Raw genomic sequence first — 16,633 nt, forward strand, 5'->3', positions numbered from 1 at the left:
GGTCTCCTCTTCCTGCCCTCTCCTCTCCACCCCCAGAAATACTATGGTCTGGACAACAAATGGGGCCACATTGAGCAGTGGATGGTAGGACGTGTACTGCAGTATAAGATCCCTGCTAGTTTCTGTTAGACTGCTGTGATTGCATGATGACTCTGATAATATTATATATACTGTCTGTTGAAACAGCTTACTACACACTGATAATATAATATATACTGTCTGTTGAAACAGCTTACTGCACTCTGATAATATAATATATACTGTCTGTTGAAACAGCTTACTACACTCTGATAATATAATATATACTGTCTGTTGAAACAGCTTACTACACTCTGATAATATAATATATACTGTCTGTTGAAACAGCTTACTGCACTCTGATAATATAATATATACTGTCTGTTGAAACAGCTTACTGCACTCTGATAATATAATATATACTGTCTGTTGAAACAGCTTACTACACACTGATAATATAATATATACTGTCTGTTGAAACAGCTCACTACACTCTGATAATATAATATATACTGTCTGTTGAAACAGCTTACTACACACTGATAATATAATATATACTGTCTATTGAAACAGCTTACTGCACTCTGATAATATAATATATACTGTCTGTTGAAACAGCTTACTGCACTCTGATAATATAATATATACTGTCTGTTGAAACAGCTTACTACACTCTGATAATATAATATATACTGTCTGTTGAAACAGCTTACTACACACTGATAATATAATATATACTGTCTGTTGAAACAGCTCACTACACTCTGATAATATAATATATACTGTCTGTTGAAACAGCTTACTACACACTGATAATATAATATATACTGTCTATTGAAACAGCTTACTACACTCTGATAATATAATATATACTGTCTGTTGAAACAGCACTACACTCTGATAATATAATATATACTGTCTATTGAAACAGCTACTACACTCTGATAATATAATATATACTGTCTGTTGAAACAGCTTACTACACTCTGATAATATAATATATACTGTCTGTTGAAACAGCTTACTACACACTGATAATATAATATATACTGTCTGTTGAAACAGCTTACTACACTCTGATAATATAATATATACTGTCTGTTGAAACAGCTTACTACACTCTGATAATATAATATATACTGTCTGTTGAAACAGCTTACTACACTCTGATAATATAATATATACTGTCTGTTGAAACAGCTTACTACACTCTGATAATATAATATATACTGTCTGTTGAAACAGCTTACTACACTCTGATAATATAATATATACTGTCTGTTGAAACAGCTTACTACACTCTGATAATATAATATATACTGTCTGTTGAAACAGCTTACTACACTCTGATAATATAATATATACTGTCTGTTGAAACAGCTTACTACACTCTGATAATATAATATATACTGTCTGTTGAAACAGCTTACTACACTCTGATAATATAATATATACTGTCTGTTGAAACAGCTTACTACACTCTGATAATATAATATATACTGTCTGTTGAAACAGCTTACTACACTCTGATAATATAATATATACTGTCTGTTGAAACAGCTTACTACACTCTGATAATATAATATATACTGTCTGTTGAAACAGCTTACTACACTCTGATAATATAATATATACTGTCTGTTGAAACAGCTTACTACACTCTGATAATATAATATATACTGTCTGTTGAAACAGCTTACTACACTCTGATAATATAATATATACTGTCTGTTGAAACAGCTTACTACACTCTGATAATATAATATATACTGTCTGTTGAAACAGCTTACTGCACTCTGATAATATAATATATACTGTCTGTTGAAACAGCTTACTACACTCTGATAATATAATATATACTGTCTGTTGAAACAGCTTACTACACTCTGATAATATAATATATACTGTCTGTTGAAACAGCTTACTACACTCTGATAATATAATATATACTGTCTGTTGAAACAGCTTACTGCACTCTGATAATATAATATATACTGTCTGTTGAAACAGCTTACTACACTCTGATAATATAATATATACTGTCTGTTGAAACAGCTTACTACACTCTGATAATATAATATATACTGTCTGTTGAAACAGCTTACTGCACTCTGATAATATAATATATACTGTCTGTTGAAACAGCTTACTACACTCTGATAATATAATATATACTGTCTGTTGAAACAGCTTACTACACTCTGATAATATAATATATACTGTCTGTTGAAACAGCTTACTGCACTCTGATAATATAATATATACTGTCTGTTGAAACAGCTTACTACACACTGATAATATAATATATACTGTCTGTTGAAACAGCTCACTACACTCTGATAATATAATATATACTGTCTGTTGAAACAGCTTACTACACACTGATAATATAATATATACTGTCTATTGAAACAGCTTACTACACTCTGATAATATAATATATACTGTCTGTTGAGACAGCTCACTACACTCTGATAATATAATATATACTGTCTGTTGAAACAGCTTACTACACTCTGATAATATAATATATACTGTCTGTTGAAACAGCTTACTACACACTGATAATATAATATATACTGTCTGTTGAAACAGCTTACTACACACTGATAATATAATATATACTGTCTGTTGAAACAGCTTACTACACTCTGATAATATAATATATACTGTCTGTTGAAACAGCTTACTACACTCTGATAATATAATATATACTGTCTGTTGAAACAGCTTACTACACTCTGATAATATAATATATACTGTCTGTTGAAACAGCTTACTACACTCTGATAATATAATATATACTGTCTGTTGAAACAGCTTACTACACTCTGATAATATAATATATACTGTCTGTTGAAACAGCTTACTACACTCTGATAATATAATATATACTGTCTGTTGAAACAGCTTACTGCACTCTGATAATATAATATATACTGTCTGTTGAAACAGCTTACTACACTCTGATAATATAATATATACTGTCTGTTGAAACAGCTTACTACACTCTGATAATATAATATATACTGTCTGTTGAAACAGCTTACTACACACTGATAATATAATATATACTGTCTGTTGAAACAGCTTACTACACTCTGATAATATAATATATACTGTCTGTTGAAACAGCTTACTACACACTGATAATATAATATATACTGTCTGTTGAAACAGCTTACTACACTCTGATAATATAATATATACTGTCTGTTGAAACAGCTTACTACACTCTGATAATATAATATATACTGTCTGTTGAAACAGCTTACTACACTCTGATAATATAATATATACTGTCTGTTGAAACAGCTTACTACACTCTGATAATATAATATATACTGTCTGTTGAAACAGCTTACTACACTCTGATAATATAATATATACTGTCTGTTGAAACAGCTTACTACACTCTGATAATATAATATATACTGTCTGTTGAAACAGCTTACTACACTCTGATAATATAATATATACTGTCTGTTGAAACAGCTTACTACACTCTGATAATATAATATATACTGTCTGTTGAAACAGCTTACTACACTCTGATAATATAATATATACTGTCTGTTGAAACAGCTTACTGCACTCTGATAATATAATATATACTGTCTGTTGAAACAGCTTACTGCACTCTGATAATATAATATATACTGTCTGTTGAAACAGCTTACTACACACTGATAATATAATATATACTGTCTGTTGAAACAGCTCACTACACTCTGATAATATAATATATACTGTCTGTTGAAACAGCTTACTGCACTCTGATAATATAATATATACTGTCTGTTGAAACAGCTTACTGCACTCTGATAATATAATATATACTGTCTGTTGAAACAGCTTACTACACTCTGATAATATAATATATACTGTCTGTTGAAACAGCTTACTGCACTCTGATAATATAATATATACCGTCTGTTGAAACAGCTTACTACACTCTGATAATATAATATATACTGTCTATTGAAACAGCTTACTACACTCTGATAATATAATATATACTGTCTGTTGAAACAGCTTACTACACTCTGATAATATAATATATACTGTCTGTTGAAACAGCTCACTACACACTGATAATATAATATATACTGTCTGTTGAAACAGCTTACTACACTCTGATAATATAATATATACTGTCTGTTGAAACAGCTTACTACACTCTGATAATATAATATATACTGTCTGTTGAAACAGCTTACTGCACTCTGATAATATAATATATACTGTCTGTTGAAACAGCTTACTGCACTCTGATAATATAATATATACTGTCTGTTGAAACAGCTTACTACACTCTGATAATATAATATATACTGTCTGTTGAAACAGCTTACTACACTCTGATAATATAATATATACTGTCTGTTGAAACAGCTTACTACACACTGATAATATAATATATACTGTCTGTTGAAACAGCTTACTACACACTGATAATATAATATATACTGTCTGTTGAAACAGCTTACTGCACTCTGATAATATAATATATACTGTCTGTTGAAACAGCTTACTACACTCTGATAATATAATATATACTGTCTGTTGAAACAGCTTACTACACACTGATAATATAATATATACTGTCTGTTGAAACAGCTTACTATACTCTGATAATATAATATATACTGTCTGTTGAAACAGCTTACTACACACTGATAATATAATATATACTGTCTGTTGAAACAGCTTACTACACTCTGATAATATAATATATACTGTCTGTTGAAACAGCTTACTACACTCTGATAATATAATATATACTGTCTGTTGAAACAGCTTACTGCACACTGATAATATAATATATACTGTCTGTTGAAACAGCTTACTACACTCTGATAATATAATATATACTGTCTGTTGAAACAGCTTACTGCACTCTGATAATATAATATATACTGTCTGTTGAAACAGCTTACTGCACTCTGATAATATAATATATACTGTCTGTTGAAACAGCTTACTACACTCTGATAATATAATATATACTGTCTGTTGAAACAGCTTACTACACACTGATAATATAATATATACTGTCTGTTGAAACAGCTTACTACACTCTGATAATATAATATATACTGTCTGTTGAAACAGCTTACTACACTCTGATAATATAATATATACTGTCTGTTGAAACAGCTTACTACACTCTGATAATATAATATATACTGTCTGTTGAAACAGCTTACTGCACTCTGATAATATAATATATACTGTCTGTTGAAACAGCTTACTACACTCTGATAATATAATATATACTGTCTGTTGAAACAGCTTACTACACACTGATGATAATATAATATATACTGTCTGTTGAAACAGCTTACTACACACTGATAATATAATATATACTGTCTGTTGAAACAGCTTACTGCACTCTGATAATATAATATATACTGTCTGTTGAAACAGCTTACTGCACTCTGATAATATAATATATACTGTCTGTTGAAACAGCTTACTATACTCTGATAATATAATATATACTGTCTGTTGAAACAGCTTACTACACACTGATAATATAATATATACTGTCTGTTGAAACAGCTTACTATACTCTGATAATATAATATATACTGTCTGTTGAAACAGCTTACTGCACACTGATAATATAATATATACTGTCTGTTGAAACAGCTTACTATACTCTGATAATATAATATATACTGTCTGTTGAAACAGCTTACTACACACTGATAATATAATATATACTGTCTGTTGAAACAGCTTACTACACTCTGATAATATAATATATACTGTCTGTTGAAACAGCTTACTACACTCTGATAATATAATATATACTGTCTGTTGAAACAGCTTACTGCACACTGATAATATAATATATACTGTCTGTTGAAACAGCTTACTACACTCTGATAATATAATATATACTGTCTGTTGAAACAGCTTACTACACTCTGATAATATAATATATACTGTCTGTTGAAACAGCTTACTACACTCTGATAATATAATATATACTGTCTGTTGAAACAGCTTACTACACACTGATAATATAATATATACTGTCTGTTGAAACAGCTTACTACACACTGATAATATAATATATACTGTCTGTTGAAACAGCTTACTACACTCTGATAATATAATATATACTGTCTGTTGAAACAGCTCACTACACTCTGATAATATAATATATACTGTCTGTTGAAACAGCTTACTACACTCTGATAATATAATATATACTGTCTGTTGAAACAGCTTACTACACACTGATAATATAATATATACTGTCTGTTGAAACAGCTTACTACACTCTGATAATATAATATATACTGTCTGTTGAAACAGCTTACTACACACTGATAATATAATATATACTGTCTGTTGAAACAGCTTACTACACACTGATAATATAATATATACTGTCTGTTGAAACAGCTTACTACACTCTGATAATATAATATATACTGTCTGTTGAAACAGCTTACTACACTCTGATAATATAATATATACTGTCTGTTGAAACAGCTTACTACACTCTGATAATATAATATATACTGTCTGTTGAAACAGCTTACTACACTCTGATAATATAATATATACTGTCTGTTGAAACAGCTTACTACACTCTGATAATATAATATATACTGTCTGTTGAAACAGCTTACTACACTCTGATAATATAATATATACTGTCTGTTGAAACAGCTTACTACACACTGATAATATTATATATACTGTCTGTTGAAACAGCTTACTACACTCTGATAATATAATATATACTGTCTGTTGAAACAGCTTACTACACTCTGATAATATAATATATACTGTCTGTTGAAACAGCTCACTACACTCTGATAATATAATATATACTGTCTGTTGAAACAGCTTACTACACTCTGATAATATAATATATACTGTCTGTTGAAACAGCTTACTACACTCTGATAATATAATATATACTGTCTGTTGAAACAGCTTACTACACTCTGATAATATAATATATACTGTCTGTTGAAACAGCTTACTACACACTGATAATATAATATATACTGTCTGTTGAAACAGCTTACTACACTCTGATAATATAATATATACTGTCTGTTGAAACAGCTTACTACACTCTGATAATATAATATATACTGTCTGTTGAAACAGCTTACTACACTCTGATAATATAATATATACTGTCTGTTGAAACAGCTTACTACACACTGATAATATAATATATACTGTCTGTTGAAACAGCTTACTACACACTGATAATATAATATATACTGTCTGTTGAAACAGCTTACTACACTCTGATAATATAATATATACTGTCTGTTGAAACAGCTTACTACACTCTGATAATATAATATATACTGTCTGTTGAAACAGCTTACTACACACTGATAATATAATATATACTGTCTGTTGAAACAGCTTACTACACACTGATAATATAATATATACTGTCTGTTGAAACAGCTTACTACACACTGATAATATAATATATACTGTCTGTTGAAACAGCTCACTACACTCTGATAATATAATATATACTGTCTGTTGAAACAGCTTACTACACTCTGATAATATAATATATACTGTCTGTTGAAACAGCTCACTGCAAACCCTAGGTAGTAGTAGTGTTTGCACTGTTTACAGTGCATTGCCTGCATCGCCTGCATCGAGGAAATGTTTAGTAAATGTGAGGCATGCACAGTGTTGAACACAACACCGCCTGTGTTGTGCAATATATGTGTTTAGTATTCTCTATTTCAATGTCCCATCCTGTTGATAATATCACAGTTGTCCTGGATACAACTGGACCTAATAGCTTGGCATGTGTATGTACTCTCAGACAACACAAGGGAAGCATGTGTGCTTTTAAAGGTCTGTCGTGAACCAGGCCAGACAGGGACAGAGCTGATCCTCATTTCACTAGATCCTGTACCGCTACGGGGGTCTCCCATGCCATCTGACAGGGGTTAAACCCTTTTCACGGTACTGGGATCGCCATGACAACCCACCGGGAGGATTAAACCCTCACCCCACCCCCACCTCTCTCTGGGCTTGTCTAACCAGTGGCTGTCTGCCTGCATCAGAGTAGAGAGGCCAGGGAATGCATAAGTAGTGGACTGTAAATAAACGCATGCAGTGTCATGTCATGTCCAGACATGGGTTTGATTCCATTTCAATTTCAGTCATTTGGAGATATTCTATATCCAGGTCAACTGACAGGAATGGAAATGGAAATAACCCCAGCCCAGTCCCAGTGTTCCTAAAACCAATCCAGTTTTACCCTGTGCAGAATGTGGTTTTGTTTGGTCTTTGTCTATAAAATCCACATCTGGTGGCAGAACCAGAACTACTTCCTTCTTCACCTTTCCTCCTGACCTCTAACCTTTAACCGGGTACTTTCTTTTCCTCTTTTCCTTCCGGGCCTTCCAGGAGGAGAGTGAGAGGTACTCCTCCCGTCCTACACGGAGACACACGTCGGTCTGTATTCTCACCCTGTCTTCTCCTCTCTACCGTTATACAGCCTGACTCCCCTGTCTTCTCCTCTCTACCGTTATACAGCCTGACTCCCCCTGTCTTCTCCTCTCTACCGTTATACAGCCTGACTCCCCTGTCTTCCTCTCTACCGTTATACAGCCTGCCTCCCCTGTCTTCTCCTCTCTACCGTTATACAGCCTGACTACCCCTGTCTTCTCCTCTCTACCGTTATACAGCCTGACTCCCCCTGTCTTTTCTCTACCGTTATACGGCCTGCCTCCCCCTGTCTTCTCCTCTCTACCGTTATACAGCCTGACTCCCCCTGTCTTCTCTCTACCGTTATACGGCCTGCCTCCCCCTGTCTTCTCTCTACCGTTATACAGCCTGACTCCCCCTGTCTTCTCTTATCTACCGTTATACAGCCTGCCTGACTCCCCCTCTCTTCTCCTCTCTACCGTTATACAGCCTGACTCCCCCTGTCTTCTCTCTACCGTTATACGGCCTGCCTCCCCCTGTCTTCTCCTCTCTACCGTTATACAGCCTGACTCCCCCTGTCTTCTTCTCTCTACCATTATACAGCCTGACTCCCCCTGTCTTCTCCTCTCTACCATTATACGGCCTGACTCCCCCGTCTTCTCCTCTCTACCGTTATACGGCCTGACTCCCCGTCTTCTCCTCTCTACCGTTATACGGCCTGACTCCCCGTCTTCTCCTCTCTACCGTTATACGGCCTGACTCCCCCCGTCTTCTCCTCTCTACCGTTATACGGCCTGACTCACCTTGTCTTCTCTCTACCGTTATACGGCCTGACTCCCCGTCTTCTCCTCTCTACCGTTATACAGCCTGACTCCCCCTGTCTTCTCCTCTCTACCGTTATACGGCCTGACTCCCCGTCTTCTCCTCTCTACCGTTATACGGCCTGACTCACCTTGTCTTCTCTCTACCGTTATACGGCCTGACTCCCCGTCTTCTCCTCTCTACCGTTATACGGCCTGACTCACCTTGTCTTCTCTCTACCGTTATACGGCCTGACTCCCCCGTCTTCTCCTCTCTACCGTTATACAGCCTGACTCCCCTGTCTTCTCCTCTCTACCGTTATACAGCCTGACTCCCCCTGTCTTCTCCTCGCTACCGTTATACAGCCTGACTCCCCCCGTCTTCTCCTCTCTACCGTTATACGGCCTGACACCCCGTCTTCTCCTCTCTACCGTTATACGGCCTGACTCACCTTGTCTTCTCTCTACCGTTATACGGCCTGACTCCCCGTCTTCTCCTCTCTACCGTTATACAGCCTGACTCCCCCCGTCTTCTCCTCTCTACCGTTATACGGCCTGACTCCCCCTGTCTTCTCCTCTCTACCATTATACAGCCTGACTCCCCCTGTCTTCTCCTCTCTACCGTTATACGGCCTGACTCCCCGTCTTCTCCTCTCTACCGTTATACGGCCTGACTCCCCCGTCTTCTCCTCTCTACCGTTATACGGCCTGACTCCCCGTCTTCTCCTCTCTACCGTTATACGGCCTGACTCCCCCGTCTTCTCCTCTCTACCGTTATACGGCCTGACTCCCCGTCTTCTCCTCTCTACCGTTATACAGCCTGCGTGACTCCCCCCGTCTTCTCCTCTCTACCGTTATACGGCCTGACTCCCCGTCTTCTCCTCTCTACCGTTATACGGCCTGACACCTCCTGTCTTCTCCTCTCTACCATTATACAGCCTGACTCCCCCGTCTTCTCCTCTCTACCATTATACAGCCTGACTCCCCCGTCTTCTCCTCTCTACCGTTATACGGCCTGACTCCCCCGTCTTCTCCTCTCTACCGTTATACGGCCTGACTCCCCCCCCGTCTTCTCCTCTCTACCGTTATACGGCCTGACTCCCCTGTCTTCTCCTCTCTACCGTTATACGGCCTGACTCCCCCGTTTCTCCTCTCTACCGTTATACGGCCTGACTCCCCCGTCTTCTCCTCTCTACCGTTATACGGCCTGACTCCCCGTCTTCTCCTCTCTACCGTTATACGGCCTGACTCCCCCCTGTCTTCTCCTCTCTACCGTTATACGGCCTGACTCCCCCGTCTTCTCCTCTCTACCGTTATACGGCCTGACTCCCCAAATCTTCTCCTCTCTACCGTTATACGGCCTGACTCCCCGTCTTCTCCTCTCTACCGTTATACGGCCTGACACCTCCTGTCTTCTCCTCTCTACCATTATACAGCCTGACTCCCCCGTCTTCTCCTCTCTATCAAATCAAATCAAATCAAATTTATTTATATAGCCCTTCGTACATCAGCTGATATCTCAAAGTGCTGTACAGAAACCCAGCCTAAAACCCCAAACAGCAAACAATGCAGGTGTAAAAGCACGGTGGCTAGGAAAACTCCCTAGAAAGGCCAAAACCTAGGAAGAAACCTAGAGAGGAACCGGGCTATGTGGGGTGGCCAGTCCTCTTCTGGCTGTGCCGGGTAGAGATTATAACAGAACATGACCAAGATGTTCAAATGTTCATAAATGACCAGCATGGTCGAATAATAATAAGGCAGAACAGTTGAAACTGGAGCAGCAGCACAGTCAGGTGGACTGGGGACAGCAAGGAGCCTTCATGTCAGGTAGTCCTGGGGCACGGTCCTAGGGCTCAGGTCAGTTGAAACTGGAGCAGGAGCATGGCCAGGTGGACTGGGGACAGCAAGGAGTCCTCATGTCAGGTAGTCCTGGGACATGGTCCTAGGGCTCAGGTCCTCCGAGAGAGAGAAAGAAAGAGAGAAGGAGAGAATTAGAGAACGCACACTTAGATTCACACAGGACACCGAATAGGACAGGAGAAGTACTCCAGATATAACAAACTGACCCTAGCCCCCGACACATAAACTACTGCAGCATAAATACTGGAGGCTGAGACAGGAGGGGTCAGGAGACACTGTGGCCCCATCCGAGGACACCCCGGACAGGGCCAAACAGGAAGGATATAACCCCACCCACTTTGCCAAAGCACATCCCCCACACCACTAGAGGGATATCTTCAACCACCAACTTACCATCCTGAGACAAGGCCGAGTATAGCCCACAAAGATCTCCGCCACGGTACAACCCAAGGGGGGCAACCCAGCCAGTTATACGGCCTGACTCCCCGTCTTCTCCTCTCTACCGTTATACAGCCTGACTCCCCCCGTCTTCTCCTCTCTACCGTTATACAGCCTGACTCCCCCTGTCTTCTCCTCTCTACCGTTATACAGCCTGACTCCCCCCGTCTTCTCCTCTCTACCGTTATACGGCCTGACTCCCCCTGTCTTCTCCTCTCTACCGTTATACGGCCTGACACCCCCTGTCTTCTCCTCTCTACCGTTATACGGCCTGACACCCCCTGTCTTCTCCTCTCTACCGTTATACGGCCTGACTCCCCCCGTCTTCTCCTCTCTACCGTTATACGGCCTGACACCTCCTGTCTTCTCCTCTCTACCATTATACAGCCTGCCTCCCCCTGTCTTCTCCTCTCTACCGTTATACGGCCTGACTCCCCCTGTCTTCTCCTCTCTACCGTTATACGGCCTGACTCCCCGTCTTCTCCTCTCTACCGTTATACAGCCTGACTCCCCCAGTCTTCTCCTCTCTACCATTATACAGCCTGACTCCCCCGTCTTCTCCTCTCTACCGTTATACGGCCTGACTCCCCGTCTTCTCCTCTCTACCGTTATACGGCCTGACTCCCCCCGTCTTCTCCTCTCTACCGTTATACAGCCTGACTCCCCCTGTCTTCTCCTCTCTACCGTTATACAGCCTGACTCCCCGTCTTCTCCTCTCTACCGTTATACGGCCCTGACTCCCCCGTCTTCTCCTCTCTACCGTTATACAGCCTGACTCCCCCTGTCTTCTCTCTCTACCGTTATACAGCCTGACTCCCCGTCTTCTCTCTCTACCGTTATACAGCCTGACTCCCCGTCTTCTCCTCTCTACCGTTATACGGCCTGACTCCCCCTGTCTTCTCCTCTCTACCGTTATACGGCCTGACTCCCCTCTTCTCCTCTCTACCATTATACAGCCTGACTCCCCTGTCTTCTTCTCTCTACCATTATACGGCCTGACTCCCCGTCTTCTCCTCTCTACCGTTATACAGCCTGACTCCCCGTCTTCTCCTCTCTACCGTTATACAGCCTGACTCCCCCTGTCTTCTTCTCTCTACCATTATACAGCCTGACTCCCCTGTCTTCTCCTCTCTACCATTATACGGCCTGACTCCCGTCTTCTCCTCTCTACCGTTATACGGCCTGACACCTCCTGTCTTCTCCTCTCTACCGTTATACGGCCTGACTCACCTTGTCTTCTCTCTACCGTTATACGGCCTGACTCCCCGTCTTCTCCTCTCTACCGTTATACAGCCTGACTCCCCCTGTCTTCTCCTCTCTACCGTTATACAGCCTGACTCCCCGTCTTCTCCTCTCTACCGTTATACAGCCTGACTCCCCGTCTTCTCCTCTCTACCGTTATACAGCCTGACTCCCCGTCTTCTCCTCTCTACCGTTATACAGCCTGACTCCCCGTCTTCTCCTCTCTACCGTTATACAGCCTGACTCCCCCGTCTTCTCCTCTCTACCGTTATACAGCCTGACTCCCCGTCTTCTCCTCTCTACCGTTATACAGCCTGACTCCCCGTCTTCTCCTCTCTACCGTTATACGGCCTGACTCCCCCCGTCTTCTCCTCTCTACCGTTATACGGCCTGACACCTCCTGTCTTCTCCTCTCTACCGTTATACGGCCTGACTCTCCCTGTCTTCTCCTCTCTACCGTTATACGGCCTGACTGACAAACATGTGCTTTCTTTTCTATATGTTATTGTGTATATAACTAATGATTCCGGAACGCTCTGAGGTAGAGGCTGCCTCTATACACAGCTCTAGGATCAGCTCACCCTCTCCAAATCCAAACCAGAACTGGGTTAGGATTCAAATGGGATCTTTTGGTCCTTAGGTCAGTGTCTAGGGGCAGCTTCAATCCACTGCTACAGCTGAACAACCCACAATGATACACAATGATGTAATTGATTGAATGTTGTGTGTTTCTGTGTCCCTTTCCTCCCAGATCTCAGACGATGAGGAACGGATGTCGGTGGGGAGCCGAGGAAGCCTTAGGGTTAGTATATACCATAGAGATCCTATTAAATGACTAGTTCTATGATATCTACTACCTGCTTCTCTAACATCTCATAGTATAAGGCCAACTGTATATAAGACAGACTAAGAGTTCCATTCAATCTGTATCGCTGCAGTAAAGGCAATGTTCCCACGTTAGCGAAGACTGCATTCACTGCATATGTCAGCTCAATACATGTCCATCACGCAATCTGTAATGCTTCAGCTATCCAGGCTGAATGGAGCCCTGACGTAACACACAGCTCATTGACCTCCCACTGTTCATATATGACATCAAGAATGTCAGCAATGAGACGGTACGGGTTGTAAAGTCTCTTCCTCCATGTGTCATGACGTCTCAGAGATACTACACACAACTAAGGTAACATTCCGGTACATGTATCAGAGTTGGAATGTGGCCTTGGAAACATGGTTTAACCGTTGCAGAAGTCTGGGCGATGTTCTCTACCTTTTAAAGGAACTCCTCCATGCCCCGTCTCAACATGGTGATGTTCTCTACCTTTTTAAAGGAACTCCTCCATGCCCCGTCCCAACATGGTGATGTTCTCTACCTTTTTAAAGGAACTCCTCCATGCCCCGTCTCAACATGGTGATGTTCTCTACCTTTTTAAAGGAACTCCTCCATGCCCCGTCCCAACATGGTGATGTTCTCTACCTTTTTAAAGGAACTCCTCCATGCCCCGTCCCAACATGGTGATGTTCTCTACCTTTTTAAAGGAACTCCTCCATGCCCCGTCTCAACATGGTGATGTTCTCTACCTTTTTAAAGGAACTCCTCCATGCCCCGTCCCAACATGGTGATGTTCTCTACCTTTTTAAAGGAACTCCTCCATGCCCCGTCCCAACATGGTGATGTTCTCTACCTTTTTAAAGGAACTCCTCCATGCCCCGTCCCAACATGGTGATGTTCTCTACCTTTTTAAAGGAACTCCTCCATGCCCCGTCCCAACATGGTGATGTTCTCTACCTTTTTAAAGGAACTCCTCCATGCCCCGTCCCAACATGGTGATGTTCTCTACCTTTTTAAAGGAACTCCTCCATGCCCAGTCCCAACATGGTGATGTTCTCTACCTTTTAAAGGAACTCCTCCATGCCCAGTCCCAACATGGTGATGTTCTCTACCTTTTAAAGAAACTCCTCCATGCCCCGTCCCAACAGGGTGATGTTCTCTACCTTTTTAAAGGAACTCCTCCATGCCCAGTCCCAACATGGTGATGTTCTCTACCTTTTAAAGGAACTCCTCCATGCCCCGTCCCAACATGGTGATGTTCTCTACCTTTTAAAGGAACTCCTCCATGCCCAGTCCCAACATGGTGATGTTCTCTACCTTTTAAAGGAACTCCTCCATGCCCAGTCCCAACATGGTGATGTTCTCTACCTTTTAAAGGAACTCCTCCATGCCCAGTCCCAACATGGTGATGTTCTCTACCTTTTTAAAGGAACTCCTCCATGCCTCGTCTCAACATGGTGATGTTCTCTACCTTTTAAAGGAACTCCCCCATGCCCCGTCTCAACATGGTGATGTTCTCTACCTTTTAAAGGAACTCCTCCATGCCCCGTCTCAACATGGTGATGTTCTCTACCTTTTAAAGGAACTCCTCCATGCCCAGTCCCAACATGGTGATGTTCTCTACCTTTTTAAAGGAACTCCTCCATGCCCCGTCCCAACATGGTGATGTTCTCTACCTTTTTAAAGGAACTCCTCCATGCCCAGTCCCAACATGGTGATGTTCTCTACCTTTTTAAAGGAACTCCTCCATGCCCAGTCCCAACATGGTGATGTTCTCTACCTTTTTAAAGGAACTCCTCCATGCCCAGTCCCAACATGGTGATGTTCTCTACCTTTTTAAAGGAACTCCTCCATGCCCCGTCCCAACATGGTGATGTTCTCTACCTTTTTAAAGGAACTCCTCCATGCCCAGTCCCAACATGGTGATGTTCTCTACCTTTTTAAAGGAACTCCTCCATGCCCAGTCCCAACATGGTGATGATCTCTACCTTTTTAAAGGAACTCCTCCATGCCCAGTCCCAACATTGCGATGGGACCCCGCCTGATGTGAGAACACCACCTGTCGTGTGAAAAACACCTCTATTTAAATCTGAGGTGATGATGATGGAATCACTGACGGTGAAGGTGTTCTATTCAAAAGGGCTTTTGAAGACACACAAGGTTCAGACACTGAGAGTTGTGTCATTATCAAACAAACCAGACAACATGGTTTTAAGCTATAGGCTAGTTAACACTGGTACTCAGACAGTTGTTATGGTAATGATACTGTAGACTTTTGGCCGGGAAGGGATCTGCGTGGTTGAAATGGCTCATGACCCAACTAGTTATCAGCACACCCCAGACAGTGAACGTGGTTTAACAGGACGGTCTGGTTGTCGGCTGTATTGTCACTTCCCTTGTCATAATAACTGTCACTAATGAATGTCGGAAATGCCTATAGACATAACAACATGCCTTTTTGTTTTGGTCCCTTGAGGAGTTGACAAGGGACCAAACACATTTTTGTCTCTCTCTGTTGGGTTAATTATCCAGTGGAATCATTTCTCTATTCTTATTTTGCTCTCTTTGCTCTCTCATTTTTGTCTCTCTCTCTCTCTCTCTCTCTCTCTCTCTCTCTCTCTCTCTCTCTCTCTCTCTCTCTCTCTCTCTCTCTCTCTCTCTCTCTCTCTCTCTCTCTCTCTCTCTCTCTCTCTCTCTCTCTCTGTGGTGTGGCATTGTAGAGAAACTTCTCATCTGATCTGTACTGCAGCTCCAACAGTCTCCCCTCACTCAGACATCAAAATTCCACTCAAAATGGCCGGGTCTGTCCCCACTCATTTATTCCTCTCTCCTTCACGTCTCATCCCTCTTTCCATTTCCCAATGCTGCTCCACCTTTTCCCCTCCTCCCTCCTTCCCTACCCACTCAACCTCTCCCTCCTTCCCTACCCACTCAACCTCTCCCTCCTTCCCTACCCACTCAACCTCTCCCTCCTTCCCTACCCACTCAACCTCTCCCT

Source organism: Oncorhynchus keta, chromosome 37, assembly GCF_023373465.1.
Source record: "Oncorhynchus keta strain PuntledgeMale-10-30-2019 chromosome 37, Oket_V2, whole genome shotgun sequence".
Lineage (NCBI taxonomy): Eukaryota > Metazoa > Chordata > Actinopteri > Salmoniformes > Salmonidae > Oncorhynchus > Oncorhynchus keta.